Source organism: Talpa occidentalis, unplaced genomic scaffold (genome assembly GCF_014898055.3).
Source record: "Talpa occidentalis isolate TD23 unplaced genomic scaffold, MPIMG_talOcc4v2.1 talOcc4.10, whole genome shotgun sequence".
NCBI lineage: Eukaryota > Metazoa > Chordata > Mammalia > Eulipotyphla > Talpidae > Talpa > Talpa occidentalis.
In genome coordinates this window covers 4222712-4239978 of record NW_023600993.1, presented here as the reverse complement: position 1 = coordinate 4239978, position 17267 = coordinate 4222712, and the positions used below count along the sequence as shown (strand labels likewise).

The window sequence follows — 17267 nt, the reverse complement described above, 5'->3', positions numbered from 1 at the left end:
GTTCACGCATCTGTGAAATGGGACTGGCGCGAGGCTGAGGGGGAAGCTAACGCCTGGAGCAATGCAAGGTTTGTTTCACCCCGGCTATCAAGGGTGGCCATGGTGGAAATTTCCAGTGTTTTGGTTCTGGGGAGTGTGTGGGGGGCCATTTCTCAACCAGCAGAGTAAATCAGATTAACTGGACCATTCAGATTTTTTCAAAAGCTGGGGTCCACCGCCAGCAGCAGAGCAATTTCACCCAGCGAAATTCTGACGCGGATTAGCCGACGCCTTCGCGTCCGCTGTCCACGCACGGTCAAGGACTTGGCTCAACCTTTAAGGCACTAAGAGGTGTGGCTATTAATCACTTTTAAAAAAGGGAGTGCCGACTCTTAAGACTTCAGGACTGGAAGAAATACGACGGGCCCAGAGCCTTCTCAGAATTTCCTGCTCTTCAAAGAACACGACTTGGCATTGGTTTTAACGGCGTGGCCGAGGAGAGGCAAACTGCTTCAATCTACCTAGATGGAACTGTTCCACTGGCCCTATTTTGGTGTAAATACTCATCAGGGACTCGGAACACGCTGGAGATAACGGTGGAGTGGTTTGGAGCATGCATCGGCCAGCATTCAGCGGCCCACCCACCCCCGCCTGCCTGGTGTCTCCGCGGGCCGCTCTCCTGAGACGTGGGGCTGTGGGCCAGAGCGCCGAGCCGGCTGCCTCTCCGCAGCACGGCGACCACTCACCCCTGCTGGCCAGATCTCCAGCTGGAAGCAGGAGAAGGGCCTTGGGGTTCAGAGGAAGGTCCGAGTGAGTTGTCTGAAGATGGAGGGCATCGGGCTCATCCCCCACCCTCAAGTCAGCCCGTTGGCAGCACGTCTGAAGGAAGCTAATCAGCTCGGAGCAGACAGCAAGCTCGCAGGGTCCAGTCTGGAAGGCTGCCTTCCCGCCCCCTCACTTTCATTCACTGTCACCTGGAGACCCTTCTGAAAGGGTATTGGGGCCTCCCTCCCGCTCCTGTGCCCCAGGGAAGGGCGAGGGCAGAGGTGAGGGTCTCAGCCACCCTCCCTCCCTCCTGTGCCCTTCCCTCTCCAGGCCCTCCGCCTGCTGCTCTTTCTCAGGTGGGAGAGCCACGTGGCCCTTCCTGCTTTCGCTCCCTCTCCTGGGCCCTGGCCCATCCACCTGTTACTATAACGGAGCCCCTACTGTGCCAGGCTTTCCAGGGGACAGCCCGCGACATTTTGCTGTCCAAAGCATTTGTTTTTTATTTTTGGTGTCGCCTGCTCTGAGATGGCGCCAGACATGCTGTGTAGAAGCCAGGCTCTGACCTTGTTCGTCGAACACCCCTCTTCCCAAAGACTGATTTTCTTCAGTCTGTCATTAAAGAATCCTCTTTTCTTCTAATTATCACAGAAATGGCTTCAGAATTTAAAAGATGAAACTTGGGGCGCACACAAGTGCGGTATCTGAATGTGTCATGCTCCCTCACACGCACGTGCCGAGCCTGGCAAAGGGTGTGAGTGTGGGGGTTCCTTTCTTCCGTGAACATTACGTATCCTCAGCTACTTTACTTCCCTCTGTCGCTTTCACATCTACATCCTCCTGCAAAAGAGGGTGAGTTGTCTGGAGTCTCAAGTCCCTGCCAGAGGAGCCCCCCTGCCCCCCAGGCTACCACCCTAAAGGGCTTCAGTTGGGTGGCAAGAACCAGTTCTCTGATGAGAAAATACACCTGTGCCTCTGGGGCTGGGCAGACACATGGCAGTGGATTCCACCGTTCAACGTGGATGTGATTCCCCAAGTCAGAAGCCAGGCAGGGGGGCCTCCCCGGTGGCGCAGAGGTTGAGCGCTGGGTTGCGAAGCTGCCCGCAGCCTCATCAGCTCCGGTTCGATCCCCGGCTGCTCCCCGGCCACCGGAGGAGGGTCCCACATGGCGCGCAGACCTCTCCTGCCGCCCGCTGCTCCCCTCAGCAGTGTCCTTCGGTCCTTCTGCCTGCTCTGCTCCCTGCTCTGCCTCTGGTGAATTCTCTCACCCTCCCGCGCTTCTGACTGTACCCAGTGCTTGTACAAATAAATAAATAAATAAATCTAAAAAAAAAAAAAAATAAGTCAGGCAGGGGGCCGTGGGGGTCAGACGTGGAAGGTCTCACACTGGACGGGGAGCCGCCCTAACAGCGCCTTCCTCCCAGTGTTTCCATGCTCTGCTCAGATGTCACTCCCGGGTCAGGGGAGGCGCTTCCTCTCTGGAGTCCCTAGTGCAGGCTCTACTCTGCTCAGGTCGCAGCGGCTTCTGGTGGCCAGCCTGTGGCAACCCCTGCCGTGCTCTTATTCTCTTTACCGTGTCACCCCCGTTAGTTTCTCAAGCAGTGACGCCCACTCTCATGCTTGACACACGCCTGTCGTTTGTCAAGTGCTGTTGTTAAGAAGAGGACAGATGCGGTGAGGACAACTTTCAGACCCACTGTAGTGATGTCAAGATGAAGGCTCAGAGTTGTCCAACGTGAGTTGACCAAGGCCCTGGGAAATAACCAGCGAAATGGCATCTGAACCCCGTTTGTCTGCTCTGACTCCGGCCTCAGACTCTGGGGCCGTCTGCAGGTGCATCAGTGGGGGTCTGTGTGCAGAGCCTCATTGCTGGGGGTGGGGGTCTCCATCTTAACACAGGCTCTTCTGTCTGACATGAAAGCACCCCCTTCTCAGCACATTTCAATTGCTTAAGATGGGGAGGATCCCACAGGAAACCAGTATTACGGAAATAGTCCCGATATATGAAACCCGAGTCTGCGATTTTGTGGCCCTCGTGCCTGTTGTGAGTTAATGAACAAGCTCTAGCAGGGAATCCGACGACACTATTTCAGAATAGAGACCCGCATAGCTGCCGCGCGGGGCCTCTGTCTCAGCTGTAACAGGAGAGGAAAATATCCGATTTCCATCTGTGTCAAGGGCACAGGGGCTGCTCGGGCCAGGACTGCTGCCTTCTTTCTGAAAGGCAAGACTGGGGCTATGAGGATACAATGTTTTTCTCTATTTATGATCCCTGACACCCTCAATTCTCTGCACAGACCCCCCAGTTAAAAACCCCTCTTCTGTCTACTGACAGGATTTAAAAATAAAACTGCTACCCACTTCCTCTAAAGCAAGAAGCCCTCAGGTGCTGACTCGTCCCCGTAGGAGGCAGAGTCCCTAACGAGGACGCTGGCTGGGCCAGGGCCGCGTGGACAGTGCAGGCATGCCCCCGGGGGTGATGGCTCTCCTCCACATGGGCTGATGGCAAGGCTGGTTCCTTCCCCTCCACCTTTTCCAGGCTACGGATTAGCTGGGTCAGCCTTGGGAATCAGTCCCCGGAATGCCACTGAGTCATAAGGCCCAAATAGATGCTGTCACCTGAAGGGCAGTTTCTTAAGGGGCATTAGTCAGCGGGGAGTCCTTCCCTAAGCCCCTGCCCTTCAGCGCCTGTGATGTCAGCACCGTGAAGGACAGGGCCAGAGGTGTTGGGTTGCCTCTGGGGACATGGGCTGAGCATGGACAACTGGTCTACCCCCATGTCTGCAGGAGGCTGACAAAGCCTGAGAGGGCTTCCCACCGCCCCCAGCCTCAGATTTCACTCAGTGCCTGGTGGAAAATGCCACAACTGGAATCACAAGCTCACTCTGCTGTTACCCTGAGGCGGTGGCTGGGGCATCGTGGGGCTCTTGAGTGCACATGGGAATCTGAGATGGGGAGAAAAGGCAGGGAAAGGCGTGTGTGGTGGGAAGGCCGGGGACTCACTGGACTTGAGTTCACATGGCAGGACTGAAACCTGCTTGTTCACTGTCTCGAATTTGGTACCCAGCACAGCTGGGCCACGGCAGATGCTAAGTGAACATTTTGCTCAAGGAAGACAGGAGTGGCTATTACCCTTCCTTATAAGCAGGAGGTCTGAGCCCAGCGAGGGTGTCTGTATAAGATCTCCTAGCAGGGGGCCGAGGGCAGGGCTGCTTTTGAGAGAAGTCGCAACCAGACACCCAAGGCAAATTGTTGTCATTGTCACAATATTGCATATGATGTGGTCGGAGGGTATTTATGGCTTTATGGCGAGGTCTAAGTTTAGCTACAAAGAGAAGGCCCTGCAATCTGATATCTTCAAGCCACATGTGACGTAGGTAATGCTGGTCTCCCGCATTCCAGCACTTAACTACCTCGGGGACGTGCACGCGTGCGGGCTGATAACAGGGACCCCACTTCACAGCAGCGCTGAGGCATCCACAGACTTAGATACTTCACCTCATTCAGCTATTTAAACGCAGAATGCAAGTTAACCCTTTCTCTCAAATGAGAAGTAAGAGGGGTGGAGAGTGGGTGAGCCCCTTGGTACTGCCTGGGCCTCAGGCAAATGGCAGGATTACAAGTCACATTGAGAATTATGTGCACACAATGGTACCCCAAGTGACGTCCACAGCTCAAGTGTCTGCCCCAACCTCTGCATTTGAAGGCACAAGGTTGACAAGAAACTGGGGCATACCCGGCATGGAAGGGACAGAAGAGAGAAGACACCATTTCCTCCTTGATTCATAAGCTACACGGTGAAGGCAGGACAAGCCTCTCAACAAGGGCACGTGGAAACGTTGGCTCTGCCTTGTCCCCGGGTCCCCTCGGACACATAAAGGCCCGCGCCAGCACTTTAATAGGGTGATTCATTTGCATTGTTCTCTTCAGATCCGTTTGACAGAGGGTCCAAGGTTTCAAAACAAAAAGCCAACCCATAAACACACCCCGTGGATCTGAAACAGACTCCACGGCGGGGTCCCTACTCCTTTGTCTTTTAAAAAAGCTACTTCTAGATGGAGCCTTTGCTCTCCCCTGGTAAAGTGCCCCTGGGCTGGGCTGTTCTGGTCCTGATTCCCATGTGGCCCATGAACCAGGCTGGCCAGGCATGAAGAGAGACATTCTGGAAGCCAAGCTCAGCCCCAGGCTAGAATTTCCTAGAAGCTCTAGAGTAGGGACCTCCAGGATTTTTTTTTTTTTTTTTGGTGGTGTCAGTGCTCATTCAATAATTTCAGCATAAAATCTTATGATTTCTTAGCTTGTCTCTCTGCCAGCCTCCTCCTTGAGAGTTTGACCAGCTTTCTAGAAAGCCAGGAGAGATCTAGAAAGTCCTGGTTCTAGCTCCAGGCAATGGTTCTAACTTGGGGGTGCAGGGGCTGGTGACAGCACGAGCGTCCTCCAGTTCTTTCTTGTAGTAGAAAGAACTTAGGTTTTGGAATCAGGGAAGATGGTGTGAGCTCGTAAGCTGCCCTCATACGATTTCAGGCAAGTTCCTCTAAACCCATGGTCTGGCAGGACATGACTACTTTTGCATCCTAGTCCTCAAGGCTAATGAGACGGGCTGTGAGGAAATGTCAAGCACCCTGGGGTGCTCAGCCGCTCCTCTCCCTTGCCTTTCCCTGACAGTGTGTGTCCTAACAGCACAAACACGGTTTGGGCCAGAGTCCCCACAGGTGATATGTCTAAGACCAAGCATGTTCCTTCTGAGCAGAAAAGTGGTAGAAAGGATTTGTTTCTCACAGAAAGGAGCAGATAACGTGCCAGTGAGTTCCTGTGAGGGTTTTATGAATGGTAAATGGTAGGGTTGTTTCTGTCTTGGCGCAAATGCAATTACATTTCCACATCAAATGCTTGGGCTTAGGTAACAGACGGAAGGTTTGGGTGCACGTGTGAGACCCAACCTCTTTTCTAGCTCTCTAAGAAAGCTTTATCTAAAGCCTTTCTAGAAGGCTGCGCATGCAAAGCTCAGAATGGGCTCAGGACACGGTGAAGGGAAGGAAGCATCACGATCAGGGGGACGCCTGTCGGGGTCGCCCCTGCGAGGTCCTGCCAGCTGCCAGCCAGCTGTTCCTCCCACTATCATATGACAGGATGGGGCTATTTCTGTGGGGCCACTTCAGCAGCAGCTGCCGCCGCTCCCCTGATGCCCCATGAAGTTACCCACAGCCTGTTTTCAGCAGGACAGAGTTTTAGGCCATGTCCCCATGGTCATTTCTTAGTGGGTCCCTGTCCCCCAGGGACAGGGAGGGTCCATGGGCTGGAGGGAGGAGGCCGTGTTCTCATCCAAGCTGAGCTCTTCCTTGGAAAAGGGGCGTGTCCACAGTGCCCCGTGAGTCAGAGTGGACAGACGTGAGGACAGCCTGCTGGGAAGGCCCTCTCATTCTCAATGCTGGGATGGTGTTGGCTGAAGGGGGCAAAACTAAGAACGCCCACGTTCCTCTATCTTTCAGGGGAGAGTTCCCCTGGCCATACACTGGGGATCTGAATGTGCCCCATTGGGAGGGTGATTCTCCTGCCCAGAGGCCAGCCCAGTGCCTTTCCTGGGGCCAATGGACGCCCATGGGCTGCAGGAGGAGCCGTGTCCTCCCTTCCCTGCTCCTTAGCTTGCCCTCCTGGGAAGTGCTGTTGGTGGAGGGAGGGTTAGAGCCTGTGGGGGGCGCTGTCCCTCCTCCCTGGGCCCTGCCTGGGCTCCAGTCAGCCTATTCTGGGTCTTCCTAGTCACCTTCGGGAGAAAAGACAAAAGTACAGGCTCTTCAGGGGAGAAGCAAGGTCTCCCCGCCCTGCTGGGCAGTGTCGCCGGCCTTGGGCAGGAGAAGGTGGTTTAGATGGACGCCCGGGGTGAGCAGCAGATGAGCGGCTCCCTGCCGCCCCACCAGGTGGACGGCCACCCCGCCCACAGGCTCAGACACCTCCGAGCAGCACCTGCCCCTCGCCAAGTAATGGCTTCAGCCGTGATTGGGGAGACCCTTTCAGAGGGACTTGGAAACGCTCTTGCTCTTTTAACAAGGCGCTTTGGGACCAAGCTGCGTATACACCTACGGGCCTCGGTCCAGGGCCGTGGCCATTACGGTTGGTAAGTGACAGCTTAATACATTTTTAAGATCGAGGGAGCCAGTTCTCGAGAAGCCGTGTTTACGTTGGAGCGGCTGGCCGGGCGGGGTGCCAGGAGCTCGGGCTGCGGGAACTGGAGGTGAAAGCAGGAAGGGCTAGGACAGAGGGGAGGTGCGAGCCGGAGGACAGGAAAGCCAAGAGGGGTGTGAGGGGGGTGGGGTGTAGGGAGTTGCCAGCGAGCCTGGCAGGCGCTTAGGAGAACCACCGTTGACATTGCTCCCGGCTCATGCCCGGTCACCAGCTCTGCGTCCTGGTCCTTCCTAAGTTCCTGCCCCAGGGGCCCCGGCAGCTGCAGGCTGGTCTTCCTTCGGAGCCTGCCGGCCACCTCGGATCTGGAGCTTGATCCTCCACGGCCACATCTACACTGAGCAGCGCCCCCTAGGGCCCTTGACGTCCACAACCGCAGAGCCCAGTGCCTGAGGCCAGTGAACCGAGCCAGCAGGGATTTTGTGTCTGCTGGGCCAGAACCAGACGAGCTGTTTGGCAACTTCCCTGGCTTATCGAGGCGGAGCAGCCAGCTCTGGCTCCACTGAGTGCAAGCCCGTTGCTCTTCAGACGGGGCAGTCTTAAAAGGGTGTCTTTCCATCACCGAAAGACTCTTCTCGGAGCTCACACTGTCACCCACACGCACTGACTGCAGACAGTAACAGTGGCCGGCTCTCTCGGTGAAGGACACCACAGGGCCCCGGCGGTGAGCTTGACATAGAGCTACACACATGTCTCCACAGTGCACACCTGACACTTCCGTAATGTCCCACGCAACGTTATGTCAGTTGCAGGATGTGGAAGCAGCTTGCCAACTGCATGAAAGAGAACACGTGGTTGACTCCATCTCACTCAAGGGTCGTGACCCCTTGGGAGGGAGGTGCTGCTCCCACTTCTCAGCAAGGACCAGACTCAGGGGTTGCTTCGCTTGCCTGAGAGCACACAGCCAGTCAGCGGCAGAGCTAGGACTGGCATCCGGAAGGGAGGCCGGGGATGGTTACAGGGACATTCATAACCAGATTCGTGAAGACACTTAACAAGCACAGAAGCATGGGTCCCAAACAGACATCGGTTTCACCAAGAGAAATGGGCCCTTGTCACCCAGGAATGCTGGCATTCCTTTCCTGCCCCCCATAGAAACAAAATGGCCCCAGAGCAGCCCGGGGAGCCTTCGCGGCACTGAGGGGAGGTGTAGGGGACCAGATGTGTGCGCTGCACGGCGTGAGTGTGTGATGCATGGTGAGGCCCTCACTGTCTGACTGGCTAGGTGAGCTCCAGGCCGCTTGTCTCTTCAAGATCTTCTTATGACTGTCCAGTTGCCGGGGGTTCCATGCACCCCCTCCCCTTTTGGGGCCATGGCAGTGAAGACAGCTTGAATCCGTTTTAAACCACATCTCGTGGTGTAAATAGGTCCCTTGCAGCTCTAAGAGATTGTTTCCAAACGCCTAAGTGTGATTATGGGCCTTGAAGCCAAATGCTATAGAAGTCCCCACTGTTGCAGATTTAAAAAGTAAATATGCAATAAAAGCTTTTCAGCATGCTGCAGAGATGACACAGGGCTTAATCACTGCTGTCACGCTCGGCCAGCGGCTCCCCCCCCACTCACTTCCCTGCCCTTGACTGGGTGAGCTAAAGACATTGGTGAAACTACAAAGTGGTCTTCCTCCTGTTTGTCCCAGTCCTGAGACGGAAAAAATATTAGCCCTTTCATCTCAACCCACCGCATTCTTCTCTAAGCCTGTAATTGGATCTAAATGGAAAGTAAACTCCTTGCAGGCCAAGGAAGTTGGCACTAGAGGGTGACAAGGAGAACATGTTCCGCCTCTAATCTGGATAATCACACTCCCATGCAAAGGAAAATAGAAACAAGTCTTTCTGCAAGTGGGGTGTTGGCTGGCAGCCCTGGGGGTCCTCCGCGGGGGTTCTGTGCACCCCACCTGACTTTACAGGGACTCTGGACCGGTATGCAGTAAAACCTGCCAAAAGCTGACTTCCTGGAGCACAGCATTCAGCTCTGAACTCTTACTTTGAATTTGGGGAGGCGGTTCAGATACACAAATATCCCAGGGCTCCAAGTTAAAGACATTAACACACAAAATGTGCTGCACACGGACATTGTGAGCTGCTGGGCGGAGGGGGGGTACTCGTGACTTTTGGAGGCCTGCTGTGTATCGCGTGCTCTGTGGGAACGGAGATGAGGAAGGAAAGCTTGCCCCCAAGGAGCTCGGGAAGATGAGCAGAGAAATAAGAGCCGCAATGCGTGACTCACTACCAGGTAGAAAGGAACAGGTACTCGACAAAGGCCTGCAGTGTCATGAGAATCCACAGGAGAGAGGACTTGGTTCTGCAAACAGTCCGCAAGTGCAAGGGGACACGGTACATTCCAGAGATGGCCGGTGAAGTGGGCGTGGGGCGCACATCCAGAAGGGTCCAGCAGACCCTGGGGTGGGGATCTGGGGCAGGGCAGCCAGGCAGGGCGCGGTGACCACTCAGAGGTGGGGCTGTCCGGCCGCTAAGAGGCTCACGTGTATCCTAAATTTGGTTCTGACATGCATTTTCTTGTTTTGCCTCTTATTCTACCTCACAGGCAACGGCAAAATTGGTCATGAAAGACCAGTTCCTCTGGAATCGGACTTTAAAGTGGTCGGCTTAACCCACGGGGCGCCAGCGCTGTCACTCTGCTAGGAGAGCCCAGGTCCGCTCAGACAGACAGCAAGACTCAGGACTTGGCCAACGTGGTGCAGCTGAGAAGAGGCAGGGTGGGGGGCTTGAGGAGCACCCCGCGGCCTGCGGCACCTACTCTCCTGGCCTGGGCTGACTCTGCTCCCTTCCTGCTCACGCGTCTGGTGACCCGGCAGGTGACCTCCCCAACCACAGGCAGGTAAGTCGCAGGGGCCTGGTGCTGGGAGCCTGGCCTGGGGCCTGCACGGCTCAGCGTGACCTCGGGGCGCCCCAGCCCTTCTTGAAAGGGAAACATGCAGACCCTGGGGGCAGGGGTGGCCCCCAGCACTGCAGCCCCTGGGGCAGGGCAGTCCTCTCTCCAGTGGCTTCTCATGACCTGCAGGGTAGCCCCCAGGGCTGGCACCGCCACTGCCCCCAACTAGAGAGACCTGGGGCTGGGGGGGTCAGCGCAAGACACCAGGGTGACAGCACAGGGGAGACTCCGAGTCCACACAGCGCCCCCAGCTCCCCTCGATCACCGGAGGGGGAGACAGGAGGGGGCTGGCACCCCCGCGGACCCCGATACTGCCATCAGAACAAGCGTCACCTCACTGCCTGTGCCCGAGCATCGCGCAGCACAACACCTGACCCCGAGGTCCGAGGCGCGGCTCGGGGGCGCGGCGCGGGGAGGAGGGCCTGGCGGCCCGGCCTGCTCACCTCTGCGCCGGGCGGGTCCTGGGCCGGTCCCGGGCCGGGTCCTGCGGGCGGCGGGTGAGCGGCGGGAGCCCAGCGGGGCCTCTTTAAGCGCGAGCGGCGCCCGCGGGCAGCGCGCCAGCCAATGGGCGCGGGCGCCCCCGGGCCGGCCAATCAGCAAGCGCGGCGCCGCCCGGGAGGCCCGGCCCCGCCCCCAGGCCCGGCCCCGCCCCCAGGCCCGGGGCCAGCGGGCCTGACGTCAGCGGCGGCCCCAGCCTGGGGGGGGGGGCGGGGGGCTCTGGGGGGTGGAGTGGGGGGCGGCGGGGGGGGGGGGGGCACCTCTGTCCCGAGCACGCCCGGAGCCCGCCCCACGCCCGGCCCCCCTAAAGGGCCGCGGGAGGGAGGGGTGGCCGCTGCCGCCCCCCCAGGTCGGGGGGCGCCTCCCCCAGGAAGGCGGGAGGTATTTTTAGTGAGCCGGGTCCAAAAATAAACTCCGGGCCGCCCTCCCCCCCCCACCCCGCCCCAGTGCTGCGCCGTCAGGGGCGAGTGGGGTTTGCGGTGGCTCCCGCTGACCTTCCCGGCGGGGGCCCCCCAAGTCCTGGAGGGGAGGTGCGGCCCCGCGACTTTTGCTTCTGGTAAACTCGGCGTCTGGGAAGCTCGAGCGTCCCGGCCGCAGCGCCCCAGATGGCACCTTGTGGGCTCCCGCCTGGCAGCTGAGGATTTTCTGGGGGTCACTGAGGGGCTGGGCATGGCCGGGGCCACCCGTCCTTCTCCCCGAGGAATCGTCTGGAACCTCCCGCCAGAGGCACCTGGGGAGGCGGGGCCCGAGGTCAGGGCCCTGTAGGGACGGACAGGCCGCAGCTGTGGACGGGCACCTGGATGGGCGGGTGTGGACGGGCAGGTGTGGACAGGCGGGTTGGGGGGGACACTTCTCCCCCCCAGGAGCCTCTGACAGCACAAGCCCTGCCAAGGGGCCAGCCACGTCCTCCCTCCGCTGCCCTGTTTGCCCCTGACCCACATGGCTCGGTTGAGCTGGTTCTGGTTCTGCAGACTGGGGTCCGCAGGCACATGCCCCTGCCCTGCGGAGGACCCAACCCAGGCCTGCTCTGCCCCCCGCTTCTCAGGCCTCACCCGCCCGGGCAGCGCCCGCCAGGAGCCAGGGCGCCAGGGGCTCTGAGGGTGGCTCACAGCACATGAGCCGGGGCTGATTTGAGGAGACTGGGAGCTCAGGGCACATTCTAGGACCTTCTCTTACAGGAGGGTCTTCTCTCCCACAAGCTTCCTCCAGCTTGGTTCTGGACATCATCTCAAACTCGCTGGGACCCAAATTGTGATCTCCTGTCCACATTCCTGGAAAGGGGTTTCTCCTGGTGCTCCCCTTGGCTGACATGAGGGGTGGCCTTTGTCTTCTTGGCTCGATTCCCGGTGTTTTTGGGGTTTGTCTTGCTTTCTTGCGCTGTGGCCCCAGAGCTGGTGATGGATGCTCAGAAGCTGTGGGTGGAATGAAGGGGGGTGGCCCCTGTTGAGGCGGGACAGGGGAGAGACAGCCCGGTGCTCTACCTGGTCTGGCTTGTCCAGACTTCCCAGGTGGGCTGCGTGCCAACCCGCGTGTGAACACAGTGGCCAGCGCAGCCTGGCCTGGAGGTGTCCCGTGCGCAGCTCCTTGAGTGGCAAACTCCACGGTAGTGGCTCGCAGCGGAGCTGGCAGGCTGGGTGCTTTGTGTTTAAGAGCTGCCGGAACAGAAGCCCGCGGGATAACAAAGCGAGCTTTATCCCTTGCACACCAGGCAGAAGGCCTTCCCGGTGAAGTCATTTCCCACTCGCTTCCCAGCCACCCTTCTTGTCCCATCTTGAACAAATGTTGTTCTGTGGAGGAGTTCTAATTTTATTAACCCTAACGCTGTTGAGCTCCAAACTCAAGACCCCATTCTTTCTGTTTATTTCCCCTTGGCCCTGCTTCTGATTAAGGAGGCAGGAGTGACCACTGGGGGTGGCCCATGCCTCCTTCCTGGAGAAGGGCCTGTGGTGGGCAGTGAGGTGGCCTGCTGGAACCTGCTTTCTCTCTAGCTAAGAATGTGAACTGTGCCACTTTAACCCCTGCGAGATGTCCAGGTAGCAAACTCTGGACACCTGCCAGATGTTCAGCCAGATGTTCAAGGGGATCTATCCTCAGATGCTGGCTGGACACTTGGACAGGGACTTGTGATTTAGGACTGTTCTGGATAATGGGGCCATATGGTTCTTACCACTCAGGCCCAGCTAGAAAGAAAATGGCCTGTCCTTTCCAGGTCAGGACTGTGGAGCAATCTGATTTTCCTCAGGCTCACTACGCTGTGGTTCTGGGGCTTAAAAGAAGCTTCATTCACCTCCTTGGGGTACTGACCTTAAGCTAAGGCCAGTGATAGATTCCCAAGGAATCCCCTGGGAAATAAGAGTCCCTCTCTTTCAAGAATGTCTTGGTGTAAGAAGTATCATTGGGCTCCCTGGTTGGCAAAGTTCTCATCTTACTCGGAGTTGGGGAACAATTAAGGACTCTACCCAAAGCCATACAATCAATAAGTGGCAGATTCCAGCTCAGTCTTTGTACCTCTACACTATGTCCTTTTACCTCATTCCCCTGCCTCCCCCCTGAGGATTCTGGGGAACCGATTACAGGGAGGGGTGAGCACAGCCAGTGAGATGGTGGTGGCTTCCCTGGGCTTGCCCAAACTGGGAGCCTGGTCTTTAAGTCTCCTACCCTTTTCACCATTCTTCATTCATTTGTCCATCATCCATCCATCCATCCATCCATCCATCCATCCACCCACCCATCCATCTATCCATGCATCCATCTATCCATCCATGCATCCATCCATTCATTGGTCCATCCATCCATCCATCCATCCATCCATCCATCCATCCATCCATCCACCCACCCATCCATCTATCCATGCATCCATCTATCCATCCATGCATCCATCCATTCATTGATCCATCCATCCATCCATCCATCCATCCATCCATCCATCCATCCATCTGTCCATCCATAAATCCACCCTCCCACATACCACTGAACTGAGAACTACAGGGGTTAGTTAGACCCTAGTTGAGGACAGGACAGACAGTGATAAGACAGGAGGGGTTTCTGCCCTCACATAGCTTCTATTCTATGGGGGGTGGGGTACAGGTGCCAGGCAGGTGAACAGATAATCAGATAACTGGGAGTGGTAGTGAGCACCTCAGAGGACAAAGATGGAGGATAGCTTCCCAGGAGGTGTGGTGCCTTGAGATCAGATAGCCCTCACTGCTAGAGGAGTGACATGTGAGCTGGGACCCGAAGAAGTAGAATGAGTCAGCTGGAGTAGATCTGCCTGGAAAGGACATTCCATGAGGGTGGAGTTATGAGACCAAAGTGGGTAGGTGGGTGGGTAGGGACTGGGGCTCATGTGTCTGCATGATCTTGAGGATCCCTTGGCGGGAGAGTGCAGGAGATGGGCAGGGACTAGATTCTAGTGGGCCCTGTGGATATGCTGAGGAGTTTATTCTCTTTTCTGAGAATAGTGGGAATTTAAAGATCTGTCTTTTCCAACTGAGACGTAGTGTGTGCCCCATAGGTCATTAAGGAATATCTAATAGTCACAGAAAATAATGTAAAAAGAAGCAGGTAAAGTATTTCTAATACATTTTGCTTAATCTGTTGCCTTTTCCAAAATGTTGCCTTTTCCACCTGTGGTTGATATTACCGAGATGATCTGTGTTCTTTTTTGGGTGTTTATGCTCACACACATGTGTGCCTACATGTGGGAGTATGTGCAAGTATGTGTGTATGTGTCCCACTGAGTGGACATCCCAGTGGTGTTCAGGCACATAACAGAAGCTCAGCGGTCACATGTGGCCAGGCCAGGGCACTGGATGGAGCCATGGTGGAGAATTTGAAGCTGGGAGTGACTGTATCTGATTTACTGTTTAACTTAAAGCAAGGACACCCGGGAGGTACTGATAGAAACCTGGCTGGTAACTAACAAGCCCTCATCATCACATGGGGACCCAGGAATGGAGCATCTGGCCTGCGATCTGTTTCCAGCTCTAGCTGGGCAGGACTAGTTACCCAAGCCACAGAGCTAGAAAGAGGCCAAGCAAAACCTGGAACCCAGACCTTTGGGTTTCATGCCAGACATTTAGGGAATCTCTAGAACTCATGGCTCACTGGGGTAATGTTTTTATTGCCATGACATAGAAAGTGTAGCCGACACAGTTTCAACATGCGAAAGGGAGGAATGGCTTCTATCTACTGGTGATTGCATAACATACTATGTTCATGGAAAACACCCATCGCATAAGAGGACGTACACATAACCCAGGAACCACAGTGCATGTTTTAATATGGATTAATTGGTTAAAAATACCATGCGCCACAAAAGCATATTTTATTTGGCATCAACTCGAGCCATGTACCTTTGATATGTCAGTTTTCTACAACTTTGTGTTTTTGGTTTGTTTCCTGCTGTTTTTACGTTTAATTTTAGAATAACTATCTTGTGTTCTCCAGATATGTGGATGGCCTTCTAGGCCAAAAGAGTCTTTGCCTAAAAGGGCAGAATACCTAGACAGAAACAAAGCCTGATCCTTGACCCCACCCCACCCCAGTGCCTTCTAGCTTATCTCTGAGGGGAACAGTGGACATCACAAGGAGAACATGTCCTCTGTGGAGGAGCACAGCGTCATTTGACCTGGCTCTGCGGAAAATGGTGTGGCTGACCGTCATCTGCATGACCAGTTGTGACTCAAATTTATTGTTGCTCGCTGGGATCAAGTGATCAGTTTGCTCTGAACAATAGCTGTACCTGTCACCTGATGGTGCAACGGAGCTGTGTCCTTTGCCGGGTGACAAGGGACCCAGAAGATCTCTCTATCACAGGACCTGGGGAGGGGGCTGCAGCTCAGCATTAGGGGCGACATATTTAGGTCTCTGAAACTTGAGGATGATTTTCTTTCTTTCTCCTGCTGTACAAAGCGCAGCCACATGTTCATCTGAGACTATCTGTAGTGAGAATTGTTCTAGGACACCCCGCGGAATACCCCGTGCCTGTGAGCACAGATGGTGCCTGTAACTTGCTTCTAGACACAGAGGGTGGCAAGGGCGGTAGGCTGTCGCTCCGGGGGGTCGTGTGTCTTATGGCAAAGGCGAAGGCATTTTGCAGATGTCGTTCAGGTCCCTGATAGGTCAGTCAAGGGGGAGATTATCCTCAGTGGGCCCCACCTAGCCAGGTGAGCTCTGTGAATGTGCCTGGATGTGGCTCCCTCTGCTGCCGTCAGGCTCTAGGAGCCTTCAGCCTGGATGAAGTGATCCCTCTGGATGTTCTCTGTGTGCCCTCTGGAGTGCTCCTTCCTGCCTCCTCTGTCCCGGGTGCTGACCCACATACAGGCGCCCTGGCAGTCCCCCTTCGGGTGCAGCCACTGGGGCCTGGGGGGACAGCAGAGGTGGGTGTGCTTGTCCAGGCTGGCCTGGGGGCAGCTCTCGCCCTTGGCCCGTCTTGTCTGAGGTGGCCCCTGCTTCCTGCCACCACTCACCCAGGGTGCTTCCTCCTTCCTCATGGGCCCACGGACCCTGCTTTCTCCTTCACCGAGAGCCCCTTTGTTCAGTGCCCCCCAGCTCTCCCCTTCCAGCACCACCATCCTCTGCCAAAGCCCCGGTCACTGCCTGGTCACTCCATGGCAGCCTTGGTGGGATGTGGTACAGACCGTGGAGGGGAGGGTCCTGGTTTGGGAGTCAGACAGAACTGGTTCAGTTGCCTGCTTGGGAACCTCAGTTTACCCACCTGTAAATGGGGAGCAATAATCCCAGGCTCCCGGGACTGCGATGCTGAGGAGCTGTGTTGGCGTACAGGGTGCCTGGCAGGAGGGGGAGGGGTTGGCGCTGGGCTGTCATGTCTTTATTATCTGCTAAATTCCATGTAGGTGGCCGCCAAGCGTGGCTTTTAGCAAACCTTCCCTGTGGCATTTTAGGTTTTGCTTAGTCTGGACATGAGGGCTCTTTTCTCCCTTGCAACTGGAAAATGACATTAAATGCATATTGTCCTTAGTTTGTGACATCACAGATTCTCAGGGGGAGGACAGGACCTCTCAGTACAGTTCAAAGGGCATTTTAAGTGTGTGTGCTCGAGGCAGGTTATAATAACAAGAACATAATCGGGCTCTTGTCTAGCTAGCTGTGTACATCCCAAGAGTTCCTCTGGGAGCCGGTGCCGTTCCAGACGTCCCTGGGCAGAACTCCAGAGCTTCTGAAAGATGAGTGTGTTCTATGGCTGATGAACAAGGTATGAAGACACCAAATCCCCCTGACGAAGGCCAGTGATGCCTTGCTGCTGATCAGCCTTCTGGAAAGACGAGATGAGCTCACTCAGGAGACAGGGGTGGACGGGAGATTTCAGGAAAGAGTCATGGTTATCAGAAATTAGGCAGGGAAAGATCTGGGGCTTCCTGTTAACCCCCAGCTGTTTTCATTACTCGAGACATGTGGCCATGACGTCCTCTGACTCGGGTGGACACTGAGGCTGGAGCCGTTGAGCGGATCCTGGATTAGAATGGAAGGGGCGGGGTGCAGTCGCAGGGCCACGGGAGGGTGACTGAGCAGTGCTTTCCAGTCGGGGGTTATTACCCCCTGAGTCATTGATAGGGGCAAGAAAAAGAGAATTGAATTCTTCAAGGTTTCCAAATTAGTAATTCTATAGTCCCAGAAGGACCATCCTATCCCAAGTTATAATCCTGTGTTTAGGGGGTTCATTTTTCCTCATGCTGAGGAGGTATCTTCGTATCGCCTGGTTGAACTTGCGTGATCCATTTCAGTCATTCATGCACTGAGGCTCCCGACGATGCAGTCCCTAGGTCTGGGATTCAGCCATCTGGCCTGTCATTTCATTGGTCCACCAGCTGTTCCGTCTTTCAGCAAACACATCTTTTTCTGTCCTAAGAGCTCCCGGGATATGGCATGCAGCTGTGAAAAGAGATTCCTGGGATCCATTCTCCCGGGGAAGACAGATGTGAAACAAGCAATTACA

General features: G+C 55.8%; 1 protein-coding gene across 1 annotated transcript in view; it reads right to left on the bottom strand.

Moving 5' to 3' along the window:
• Window positions 1-10287, bottom strand: part of LMCD1 (LIM and cysteine rich domains 1) — a 35763-nt gene extending 25476 nt beyond the window's left edge. The window contains exon 1 of the mRNA XM_037522103.2: window positions 10255-10287. The gene's annotated coding sequence lies outside the window, so the exon portion shown is untranslated. The remainder of the gene's footprint in view (window positions 1-10254) is intronic.
• Window positions 10288-17267: the final 6980 nt, after the last annotated feature.